This window comes from Chinchilla lanigera, unplaced genomic scaffold, assembly GCF_000276665.1.
Source record: "Chinchilla lanigera isolate Chin_1 unplaced genomic scaffold, ChiLan1.0 scaffold00082, whole genome shotgun sequence".
NCBI classification, from domain to species: Eukaryota; Metazoa; Chordata; class Mammalia; order Rodentia; family Chinchillidae; genus Chinchilla; species Chinchilla lanigera.
Genome location: NW_004955483.1, coordinates 631,171 through 643,832, shown reverse-complemented (window position 1 = coordinate 643,832; position 12,662 = coordinate 631,171). Strand labels below are relative to the sequence as shown.

The window sequence follows — 12,662 nt, the reverse complement described above, 5'->3', positions numbered from 1 at the left end:
ATATAAATATTTGGTAGTGACTATTTCTAGGTGTTAATAAAATTCCTCCTTTACAATGATACATTCTTGTATCATTGTATCATGATATCACCTTGTATCACCATGTATCACCTTGTATCATTGATACATGATATCATCATGTATCACCTTGTATCATGTACAAAGTGTGACATTCTTGTAGCATTCCCAAAACTGAGGTAACAGTATGGAAAAACAGTATGTCCTTAAACCAAACATGAGACCCACATGGCTGTGGACATCTTCTCTGGCTCCTGGTTAGAGACTGTCCATCAGCTGGCTCAATAAAGCTTTGATCATTTCTGTTCTTTTGGTCTCTTATGAAAGCCATTCTCGATGAACTTGCTTGCAATATCACTTTGTTTTGAGACAAGGTCTTCCTTTGTAATGCAGACTGGCCTTGAACTCACTATGTAGCCCTAGGTGGCATTAAACTCACAGCAGTCCTCCACCTCAGCATACTGAGTTCTGGGATTACAGGCAGGTCCCACCATGCCTGGCTAATGAAATCTAATTTTAAACTGTAGTTTGTTTCCTAAAGTGTCCATCATACCCACATGTCATAAGTACATTCTTGCACTTTTGTTTCTGTTTATTAACAAAACATTTTTTCTGTTTTAAATTCAATAACTTATGAAACAAACCTAATGGAAAGATCTTTCAGAGCCATGTGTTGTGGTACACACCTATACTACTACCACTTGACATAATAAGACAGGAGGATCCCTGTGAATTCAATGCCAGAATGTGCTACAGAGTGAATTCAAATTCAGCCTGCACTACAAAGAAGACCCTGTCAAAAAGAAGGAAGAGGAGGAGAAAGGAAAATTACATCTTGATACTTTGGTTATCTGTGGATAGGGAACCTTTTCTCTTCCATTTCAGTCTGCCTGTCCTTATTTCTCTTTCTTGCCTTATAACACCGCACATAAATTCAGCTTTACATAAAGGAGCAGTGGAGGCAGTGAATATACGTGACATTTCTGATCCTAAAATAATTCACGTAAAGTGACTCCATTCAGTGTCCCATGTGTTAGTTTTATACTATATGCGGTTTATTAAGTTGTTAATCTCTTTTGCCTTTTAATTAGAGGCTTTTAAGAAATATTTAATAGAAATTAAGGTTTAGAAAACATATTTATGCCAAGATTCACATTATCACACGAGGGTTTCCTTTGTTGATTTAGGTTTCTGATAGTGAACCATCTTTATTTTTGGTAATAATTTACTGTATGGTGGTTACGTGTGTTTGTGTGTGCATGTGCCCACGTGTGCGTGCATGCATCTGTCTGTGTGTGTGCAGTCCTTTAAATTGGGCCTAGGTTATCACACGTGCTAGGGACCCATGCTACTACTTAGCTATAGGCCCAAATGAGAAACTATTTTCCAATAAATCCTTATGTTTGATGAGGTAATGTTTTAGCCTGGATTTAAAAATCTGTATGCATAGATGTAATGGGCCTATAAAGACCTTTTCTTGGAAATGATTGTCTGGTTTTAGGTAAAAATTGCATTAACTTGATGAAATTTGCTGCAGGGATTTCTTATCCTTTTGTTTTTGTTTTTTTTTTTTTTTTTTTTGGTTTTTCTCTGGTACCGGGAACTGAACCCACGACCTTGCGCTTGCCAGGCAGGCGCTTTTGCCGCTGAGCTAAATCCCCAGCCCTCCTTTTGTTTATTGCACATGTAAGACCATGCCTTGCTGAGCATATCTTTTTAGTTTAAGGTTTGTATTAGTATATATTTTCCTTTTTTTTTTTTTTTAGTATATATTTTCTATGCATAACAAATATATTCATCATGGGGTTGGTATATATACATATCTCATCTTGATCACTATCTTAAAGTTTCAATGAAACACCTGTAATCTCTTTGGAAAATGAATTTATGAAAGGAAATTTTTTGATTGTCATTTTCGTTCCTTGCCAAGTTCTTGCATTCTCCACAATCCCTCTAATTCATGTGCCACATTTGAAATTTATACACTTCTAAGAATTTGCCTACTATCTTCATTTTGTTAAATGATAATTTAATTGTACTTTTCTCTTAAAATATCCTTGATTAGTCAAACACACTGGTATGCTTAGAGAATTCCAGCATTCCAATAGTTGATGTAATAGGATCAAAATGGGATGTCCACCTTGGACCATATAGTGACTCTCTCTTAGGAATTAAAATATCAGTGATCTTTGTAAATATTTCCAATTTTTTGGTCAGTTTTGCTGTTACCCATCTTATTATTACTCCCTGTCTTGTTTATCAATTCCAGCATACTGCTTTGTGTATTATTATCTAATCATTGCAATTTTCTCATAAAATGTTTTGCAAAATATGTGTCTTAAAACCTATATAGTTAACTGGAAGTTTTTGATTTCAAACTGTCAACATACTTAAATTATCACCTAATTCTACATATTTCCAAATTAATTTCATGAGTTACTTTTGAAATAAGAGTTTGTTTAAGATGGAATTTTGCGGGGGCTGGGGATTTAGCTCAGCGGCAAAAGCGCCTGCCTGGCAAGTGCAAGGTCGCGAGTTCGGTTCCCGGTACCGGAGAAAAACCAAAAAAAAACAAAACAAAACAAAAAAAAAGATGGAACTTTGCATCAAAAAATACAAGGGGGAAATGGGACTGAAGTTCTGTTGAGGGGAACAGCTTACTGACACAGAGATCACCCAGCCCTGAGAAAAGAAAACAAATGGAATTGGTAAAGCTTTCATTCTATACAATTTCTAATTTTTCTCTCTTACAGTCAAGACTGTATTTATTCCTAGTAAATGAGGGAAAAATTCATATAGCATAACAGAACTTTTGTCAAACATGTCTATTTTGGAAACTTCTTTCTCTCTTGCTCCTTTTTTTTTTTTTTGAGACATGGTCTCATTTTGTAGTGCAGGCTGGCCTTGAATTCAGTTAAGTAGACCAGGATGGCCTCAAACTTGCAGTGATCCTTCTGCCTTAGCCTCCCAAGTGCTGGGATTACCAGGGTGTACCATCATGCTCTGCTGTATTCTCTGTTTATTGAACAGAGTAAATATATCTAAAGCCAACTGAATGAATATTATTAAATGAGGTAGAATGAACTATATGTAGTTTACATTTCTGAAGTCTGTTAAAAATAAGAGCTACAATAATCTGCCATGTATTCTAAATTATTCATTTTGATCTTGAAATTGTGGTCCCCTTGATTTCGATTCCCAGTATACTGGGTTTGTATGTGTGAACTACCATCCCTCTCTCCATTCATTTTTCATACAGTAGGAAACAAGATGTCTGAGGTGAACATCACTAATACACAATGAAAATATATGTAAACCTCCGTATTTAAATAATCAATGAAGAGACAAATATTATCAAAACAAATATTTGAGATAAAAAACCACATCAAATGTGTTTGCTAGAACATACATAAGCTTGATCATCCATGCTTGTCTGCAATGGGTCCAAACGCATGCGTGCACTTTCCTGTAGTCAAATTTTTTTAAAAATTACTTGGTTGCTAACCTCTTGCTAAAGCCTTAATATATCGGTTTCATTTTATGCTATCAGCATAGTGAATGCTAAGACCAATACTACTGAAGAGATGAGAAAAGAGATGGTGCAATGCACAAAAGACTGTTCTATAGGACAGAATTATTTAAAAACCATTACCTGCCACTTAGGCTCATATAGACTCATTTTCACCTGCTGACCAGTGACCAACTCAAAGACCACATACTTGGGGGAAAAAAGGAAATGGGTTTATTCAAAGCTATTTGAGAAGTAATGGAGCAGCTGACTTGCCTGTCACCACCGCTGCACATATCGTGGGCAAGTGTCTTTCACAGGAAGGATCAGAAGGGAGGGGGAATGCAGAGATAATGCAAAACTCCACACTTCTTTTATCACTATTAACCATCTTTAGCTCCATTGTCCTGTTTCCTGTGGAAAGGAAAGTAGGCTCCAGGCCTCCTAGATTCACCATCTGCATATTTAGTTTATTCATCTATTTTGTTGGCTGGTTTGTATCTGCTTACAAACTTTGACACTGTCACAGTTTTCAGGTTTTAGCGTGCTGACTACAGAATAAGATAAGATTAAACTTGACAGCTGACTCTAGATAAACTTGGCCTAAGGGCCCCTCTTTCTAAAATTCTGACATAACATTGACTTCAATTGTCTGTCACAACCCTTCAGTGTGGGGCATGTTCTGACTGACCATCATCAGGGAAAGTTACCTTGGCCCCTGGGACAAGGCTGCAGATGGTAAACTGGCAGTGCCTTCTGAGAAAGAGAAACACATGTACAGATGCAGATAGGGGTTGGGAGAGGAGCTGTGAGCATTAGAGTCACCTGAGTGGCAGCACTACTAAAATATGTAGACCTGCAAAGCTAATAAAAGGGATTCTTGTACATGATTTTCTAAAAGCAAAAAAGCCATTCTAACAGGTGTGGTGGTTATTTATCTCCTGACTTCCACTTTCTTTTCTATTTGACTTCACAATTTTTAGTGAGGTGCTTTTCAGCTCAAGCATCAGGCTTTGCTTTGCTTATACTCCAGATACCACTGATGAAAGAAACACAGCAATCCAACATGAGCCAGCCAGCCAGGTGCTGGGACACATCAAGGTACTCAAGACTGAGGGCTGAAATAATCAAGGGGGAACTGTAACCTGCACTGCAAAACAGAACTTTAAAAGACAGATTTTTTTCCTTTAGAGACAAGTGGCTCCCTGAGGCCTGAGCATAAACAGCTTTCCCCTCACTTCTCAGATGAGTAAACAAAATATGCAGTTGCTGAAACCTAGAGGCCTAAAGCCTAGTTTCATTTTCAGAAGAAAGGGAACAATGGAGCTAAAGACGGTAAAGTGGTAAAGCAAATGTGAAGATTTGCATTATCTCTCTGTACTTCCTCTATGTTCTAATCCTTACTATAAAAGACTCTTGTCCACCTGTTCATGGAGAGATGGAGACAGGCAAGTAGGCTCCTGCATTACCTCCCAAATAGCATAGAATAAAGGCCTTTTTCCTTTTTACCCAGATATCTTGGCTTCTTTTATTTGCCCACTGGCCAGCAGATGAAACAGTCTATGAACCTAAGTGGCAGGTAATGGGCAACCTTTTATCCATTGCGCAGTCTCCATCCTCACCTATTTAATAATATTGGACTTAGCATTCACTATGCAGGTAGAGTAAAATGACACCAATGTACGGCCTGAAGCCAGAGGTTAGCAACCAATGAATTGTTTAAAAAAACAAAACAAAACACTCTGATTACAGAAAAGTGCATGCACTGGGGCCATTGCAGATAGGCGCGGATAATCAAACTTACAATGTGTATGTTCCAGGAAACACATTTGAACTGCTTCTTATCCAAAATATTTGCTTTCAACTTGGCATGGTGGCACACACCTATAACACCAGCACTTGGAAGGCTGTGGCAGTAGGATTACCGCCAGTTCAAGGTCAGGCTGGGCTACACAGCAAGTTCCAGACTGGTCTGAACCACATGATGAGACCCTGTCTCAAAAAAAATTGACTTCTTGGTGTTTGTCTCTTACTTGACTATTCAAAATACCTTGGTTTATATTTATTTACAAGTTGTATTATTGGTGTTCACTCCAGGCATCTTGTTTCCAATTATCTAAAAAACAAATAGAGAGATAGATGGTATTTCACATATAGAAACCCAGTGTACTGGGAATCTAAATCAAGAGGATCACAATTTCAAGGTCTAAATGGACAATTTAGCAAAACGTATTAATCTTAGGCAACCAGCATAAACTCACAAATATATTTAAGAAGATTCTCTGAATTTCAAGAAGTTAACAGCACAACTTCACTCAGATAGAAGTAGAGATAGGTAAATCAAGAATACACTGGGAGATTATTGTAGTTCCAAATGTTAACAGACTTCAGAAATGCAAAGTACAGGTGATTCATTCTAATTCACTTCACAATATTTATTCAGGTGGTTTTAGATATATTTAAACTATTCAAAGAGAATAGTTGCTTCCAAAGTAGACACGTTTTACATAAATTGTTAGTCAGTATGAAATCTTGCCCCATTTACAATGTATAAATATGGTCTTGATTGTAATAGAGAAAAATTAATTTAAATATGTTGACAAAGTTTGAAATAAACTGTCAGTGAACTATACAAATTTAAGAAATATATTCTGCAAAACACTTTATGAGAAAATTACAACAATTAACTAATGAAACACAAACCAATATACTGGAAAAGATAAACAAGGCAGGGAATAACGAAAAGACAGCAATAGCAAAACTAAAAAAAAAAAAGAGAGAGAGTCAAATTTCAAAAATCATCAGTACTTCAATTTTTAAGAAAGAGTCACTATCTGGCCCAAGTTGGACACCTAATTTTGATCCTATTACATCAGCCATTAGAATGCTGGGATTCTTGGGCCGCGGATATAGCTCAGCAGCATAAGCATCTGCCTGGCAAGCAAAGGTCCTGAGTTCAATTCCTGGTATAAAAAAAAAGGAATGCTGGGATTCTCTAAGCATACCAGTGTGCCTGGCTAATCAAGGATATTTTAAGAGAAAAGCACAATTAAATTATCATTTAATAAGATGAAGATAGTAGATAAATTCTTACAAATATATAAATTTTCAAATGTGGTACATGACTAAGAGTAATTGTGGAGACTCCAACAAGTTGTCAAGGAACCAAAGTAGCAATCATAAAACTTCCCTTCATGAATTCATCTCCCAAAGGAATTACAGGTGTTTCATTGAAACTTTAAGATAGTGATCAAGATGAGATATGTATATGTATCAACCCCTTGATGAATATATTTGTTATGCATGGAAAATATATACTAATGTAAACATTAAAATAAAAAGGTATGCTTAGCTGGGCATGGTATCACGTGTAATAAACAAAGGGATAGGAAAATCCTTGCAATTACATTTCATCAAGTTAATGCAATCTCTACCTTAAATCAGGCAAGATATTTCCAAGACCATTATAAGCCCATTACATCTTGCAGATTTTCAAATCCAGAATAAAACATTACCTAGTCAAACATAAGTGTTTATTAGAAAACAGTTTCTCATTTTGGCCTTTAACTAAGTAGTAGCATGGGTCCCTAGCATGTGTGACACCCTAGGTCCAATTTAAAGTACTACACACAAACCAGACACAATCTTACACACATATACTCACACATGTACCATAGGATGATTTAAGTGATGTTCATTTTATTCAAAATAAAGATGGCTCATTATCAGAAACTTCAATCAACAAAGACAAACCTCATGTGATAAATTTCAATATTGGCATAAATATGTCTTCTAAATCTTACATTCTATTAATTATTTCTTAAAGACCTGTAATAAACAGGTAAAAGGGATTAACAAATAAATGAAGCACCATATAGTATAAAACTAACACATGGGACACTGAATGGAGGCGCTCTACATGAATTTTTTTAGGATCAGAAATAAGTCAAGCACATTCACTGCCTCCACTGTTCTTTCACATGAAACTAAAATTCAGGTGTGGTGTTATAAAGCAAGAAAGAAAAATGAATGACAGAAGGATTAAAATGGAAGAAAAAAAAAATCACTATTCACAGATGACAAAAATACCCAGATGTAACATTTTAGAACAATGACAAGAACACATATGCTGTCAGAAAGATCAACTGGAGCCGGGCGTGGTGGCAACTGGGATGTGGGAAAAGAGAAGGGAAAGAAGGAGAAAGTTTGTATGTATGTATATGCAGGATAGTCAACATGGCTGTTCTACTGTCTTGTATTTCTTTGCTGAAAGGAACTGTCAGTGAGTCCTTGGTTGATAAGCATTGCATGTCTATATCTGTTTTCATGAGAAACCACTTTGAAGATATCAATATGTAATACAACAAGCATTGTTAACTCCCTACCACTTTGTTTGTAACTCCGTACTGTCTGTACTGTTCCTTTGCTATTTTGTAAAATGTTGTCTGTCTGTTAAAAAATAAATAAATAAAATAAAAATTAAAAACAGGAAAAAAATGTATATGAATGCAAATCCATAAAATTCATGAACTTGTGAAAAGTCTAATGTTGTGGTTATGAGAATTAGGAATTATTACCTTCTGGTAGTTGCTGTGTGGATAGTCTGTGTTAGATTTTACATGGACACACACTCTGTGCACTAGCAAATGTGCTCATGAGAATCTATGGCACCTTTTCAAATCTGTTTCTACAACAAAAAGAAAAAGAAGCTGTGTTGTATATTTATGTCATTGCCAGAATGGAAAAGCCTGCTTTCCTATAGCCTTGGAAAAGGCAAATAAGGTAACCTGATACCGCCACATGTTTTCTGAAGTATGGAATCACCAGTGGCTAAAAACCTCTGACTTAGTGGTGCAGTGGACACATCAGTTTCTGAATGACATGGGACCCCAAGTGTACAAAAATGGCCCTGGGCTGGGGATTTAGCTCAGCGGCAAAAGCGCCTGCCTGGCAAGCACAAGGTCGTGAGTTCGGTTCCCAGTACTGGAGAAAAAAAAAACAAAACAAACAAACAAACAAAAAAAATGACCCCAAGACCAGCCATTTCTATCTCTGCACACCAAACCCCAGCACAATAACTGAACCTAAATAACTTAATCTACTTGCACACTCTCTTTTCATGTGTTTCCCCCAGCTGCCCCTCCGATTCCACTGGAGTATGAACCTACAAAAGGCTCCACTGCTTGCTGTGCTAAGTTGACACACGCTGAGGTGTAGTTATAGAGACCAGGCTAACAGCTGGCTTGAATTCAAGCTCTGAGCATTACCTCAGCTGCGCCCTTCCTTCTCATTAGGCGAGTCCCATGGCCTTCTCCAGAGCAGAACATGAGACAGTTATCCAATGCATGGGGAATGCAGGAGAACTCAGGGGTGGTGGGGGAGGGGGTGGATTTCAGGTACGGCAGCCTCTGATCACACATGGACCACATAACAAAAGCTCAGGATCACCATGCTGCCAGAGAATAGCAAGTTACCGCAAAGGAAAAAGAGCCCCAAGTCATGGAAGAGACAGTGCTAGACAGATGTATCCCTTAAGCACAAGGAAAGGAAAATAGAAAAAGGCAGAGGAGAAAGACAAAAATTTTCACCCAATTAGAATAGCTCCAGAAAGCAGCATCAATTCAAACTATGAACGAAAGTGTTTTCTCTTCAGCATTGTACGTGGTTGGTGTCTTGTGATCAAACTGCTCAGCCCTGGATGTGTTCATTGACAATTTCTATCCTGAACACTCGTCCTGGTAAAGCAAGCTAGACAGTCTGACCACAGTGGTACTCTCTCTGTAATACAAATAAATAAAGAGCAAAATAAAACCTAACCAAACCAAACCAAACCAAAATGAGAAAACAAACTCAAAGTTATGCTCTTTTATCCAAACTCTATTCATGTGTCCCAGTTCAATTTCTTCTGAAACCCTGGTTAATACAGCACTCAATACAGGAAGCTATCTGATCAGTTTCATATTCCACAAAGAAAGAGTTTACAGGGCTGGGGATGTAGCTCAGTGGCATAAGCACTTGCCTGGCAAGTCTGAGGTCATGAGTTCGATTCCCAGTACCAAAAAAAGGAAAAAAGAAAGAGTTTACAAACTGTTGACTGACTACTGCTTAAATAACTAAGTGAAAATGTCTTGATCAACCCAATGGTAGTTGAAAATAAAAGCTATTGAAAAAGCTCTGAATACACCTAATCTAGCAAACATTACTATTAACAGTTGGCTCCTTTAAAAGAACTCAACACACTTATATTGACCTGTAGTTGAGGAAACTTATGTAACACATAGCCTATTTCATGGTTAAATAATAAATATCTTGTGGCCTTTACTGAACATGGTGCACTGGAAATCACAGGCCATTTTCACATGGTTTCCTGATGCTGACAGAGCAGTGACTCACAGCTGCTGCCCAGCATCCTGAGCAAGTATTCTATCACATATTACTAGTGCAAACAGCATAAAACTCTAAAAGTAAAGTAAATTTTCCACTAATGGCTATAATTTCTTAGAATATAATTCTGTACTGGAGTTTGAATTCTGGGTATTATCCGTGTTACTCAAGTTACTTTAGACTGGAGACACAGCCCCAGTATTTTTACTTACATGGAACAGCATCTTGCTCCAATGTCCAAACTGGCCCTGGTATTGCCATCCTCCTGCCTCAGTGTCCCAAGTGACTGAAATGCAAGTTGTGTACCACCATGCCTCCCTGAAATTTCATTTAACCCAGCACTGTAATGCTGGTTAACAGTGGTAATAAAAGCAAAACAAAACACAGTGGTGATACAGTATCCCAATCTTAGCCCGGCATGGTGGCACATGTCTGTAATTCCCAGCACTCAGGAGGAGTAGGTAAAGGATTTTCCAGACTTTGTGGCCAAACTGAACTACATAATGACTTCAAGGCCAGACTGAACTACATAGCAAGACCCTGTCTCAAAAGCCAAAAAACAAAAACAAACAAAAGGTTCACTACAGACTGGGGAACTTAGTGAGACCTGGCCTCAAATTTTTTTAAAACAACTACTAAAAAGTGTGAGGAATGTGGTTAGAGGAAAAGTCCTGAGTTCACTCAGCCCCTTGAGGTAGTATTTCTCCTGCCCTTTCTAATACATTAACATCTGCTCTATTGCCCCCAGTATTCTAAACTCTACGGAAAGACCTCACTTAAATGGTCTGTTAGTAGATAGATGTGTCTCCTAAGTAATTCACATGATTTTTTTTTTTAAATTTTTGTGTATGAGACAGCAGTTCACTGCATGCTCGCCAAGAGCTCCACCACCAAGTCTCATCACCGGCAATGTTTAACATTTCTTTGGATTCAATGACATTTATAATCACCATTCATGAGTGTGACAATGCGGGCACATATTGGAAACAGAAATTTGCTCTCACCACGAAAGAGCATTGGCCAGAGGACCTCAGTTGTGGGTTTTAGACCGTTTATCACAGACTTTTATAAAATTAATTTCCATGAGTATGCTGGTGGGAGGAGTGAGAGCTGGGAAGCCGCACACCACAGCTCCCCAGCTCATCCTTTCAATCCCACTGTCCGGGTACAGTTGGCGACGCTGCTGTGGGCTGGGGCTGCCTCAGACTGCACTCTAAGCTGGCAGCGTGGCTGAAGGAAAAAAGGGTGTTGAGTACCCAAAATGCACCTGCTCCGCCAGGGCAGGATGGACTCACTGAACACAGCCCTAGAGACTGGGGGACTCACACTGAAGCTGGCAGGGAGGCTCCAGCCCGCCATTGCCGTCCATAGGGACGCTCTTCCATCCAGACCTCAAGCCCCATCCGCTCCCGACCCATCTCGAGGCACCCACCTCACAGCCTCACCATTGCGTGGCTTCAGGGTCTCCCACGGGCCTTCTCCGTAGGTCTGTGGCCAGTAGAAATCCTAAAGCAAGGAAGTCTAAAGAGCTGGGCGGACGCTTAGCAATGGGCTCAGGATCCGGACCTTGGCGCTGGGAGACAGAACCCTCCTCCCTTGGCCCACCGGATTGGACAGCCCTACCGCCCGCCCCTCAACGCTGATTTGCTGCTGCTCCTCGGCCCGCCCCCTAAACTGAGATTGACAAGAGAAGCCTATCCCTACCAGTGTACCTAAATGGAGCTCATATGGCAGACTGTAACCCAGTTTTCTTTTTTTTTTTTTGGTTTTTCTCCGGTACCGGGAACTGAACTCACGACCTTCGCTTGCCAGGCAGGCGCTTGCCGCTGAGCTAAATCCCCAGCCCCCTGTAACCCAGTTTTCAAGACCAGTTTCTTTCCCATGATGCCGACCTGGTCTAGCCTTGGATTAAGCAGTATTATTCCTGGTTTTGCAGACCTACCTCTGCCTTTTTTAAAGATAGGATCTCGCTGTGTAGTTTTATCTGCTTTAAATCTCACTGTGTAGCGAAGGCTGGCCTTGAACTCTCTGCCATCCTCCTACAACAGGCTCCTCAGGTCTGGGACTGCTGGCATGCAATCCCTGTCTTCTCCTGTCTTCTTATTAGACTCAGTGGACTCTTGCTGTGTGTTGCTCCTCAAAATGGAATCACAAATGTGCTAAGACAGTTCCCAAGTGAAAATACTATGGAGAAATCACCGTGAGAAAACACCGTAAGTTCAGGCAGGCCAGAACACAATGAATAGAAGGAAGGCCTGATGTTGTGAGAGGTAAAAATTTGCAGTAAGGTTGTCGGCTTCATGAGCAAGATTTTCTCAAACTGTATCTCTCAATTTCCTCATTTTAATCAAAGTAAATAAACATATGCCAAAAAGGGAATACAATAATTGAATAAATGCATTTCATGGTGTTGAGACCGGGAAACTTAAAAACTTCAGACTATCTCTAAGCCTCCTATTCCTGTAGTTCCTATAGTTCCCGTAGTTCCCTCTGCAAAAGTTGAAAGATGAAACTCTTTATCTTTCAACACTTTACTAACCCAAGTAGAAAAATATTACCTAGAGTCATGGGATACTCTTGACTAATATCTTTCTTGGCACGACACGCTTGTAGGATATTAGTAAAACACTTTCTGGTGCGTCTGGCTCAGGGATGAAGGTGTGACCTTAGGGACCTTCTCCCTCACATTAGATCTCTGGCACTTTTTATGCTCTGTGCTCCTGGTTCTCATATTCTAGTTCCCTCTCTCCGT

General features: G+C 39.1%; 1 long non-coding RNA gene across 1 annotated transcript in view; it reads right to left on the bottom strand.

Annotated features, from left to right (window-relative positions):
- LOC102014669 overlaps positions 1-11,491 on the bottom strand; it is a 57,879-nt gene extending 46,388 nt beyond the window's left edge. The window contains exon 1 of the long non-coding RNA XR_001231012.1: positions 11,343-11,491. This is a non-coding gene — a long non-coding RNA (uncharacterized LOC102014669). The remainder of the gene's footprint in view (positions 1-11,342) is intronic.
- Between the last annotated feature and the right edge of the window lie 1,171 nt (positions 11,492-12,662).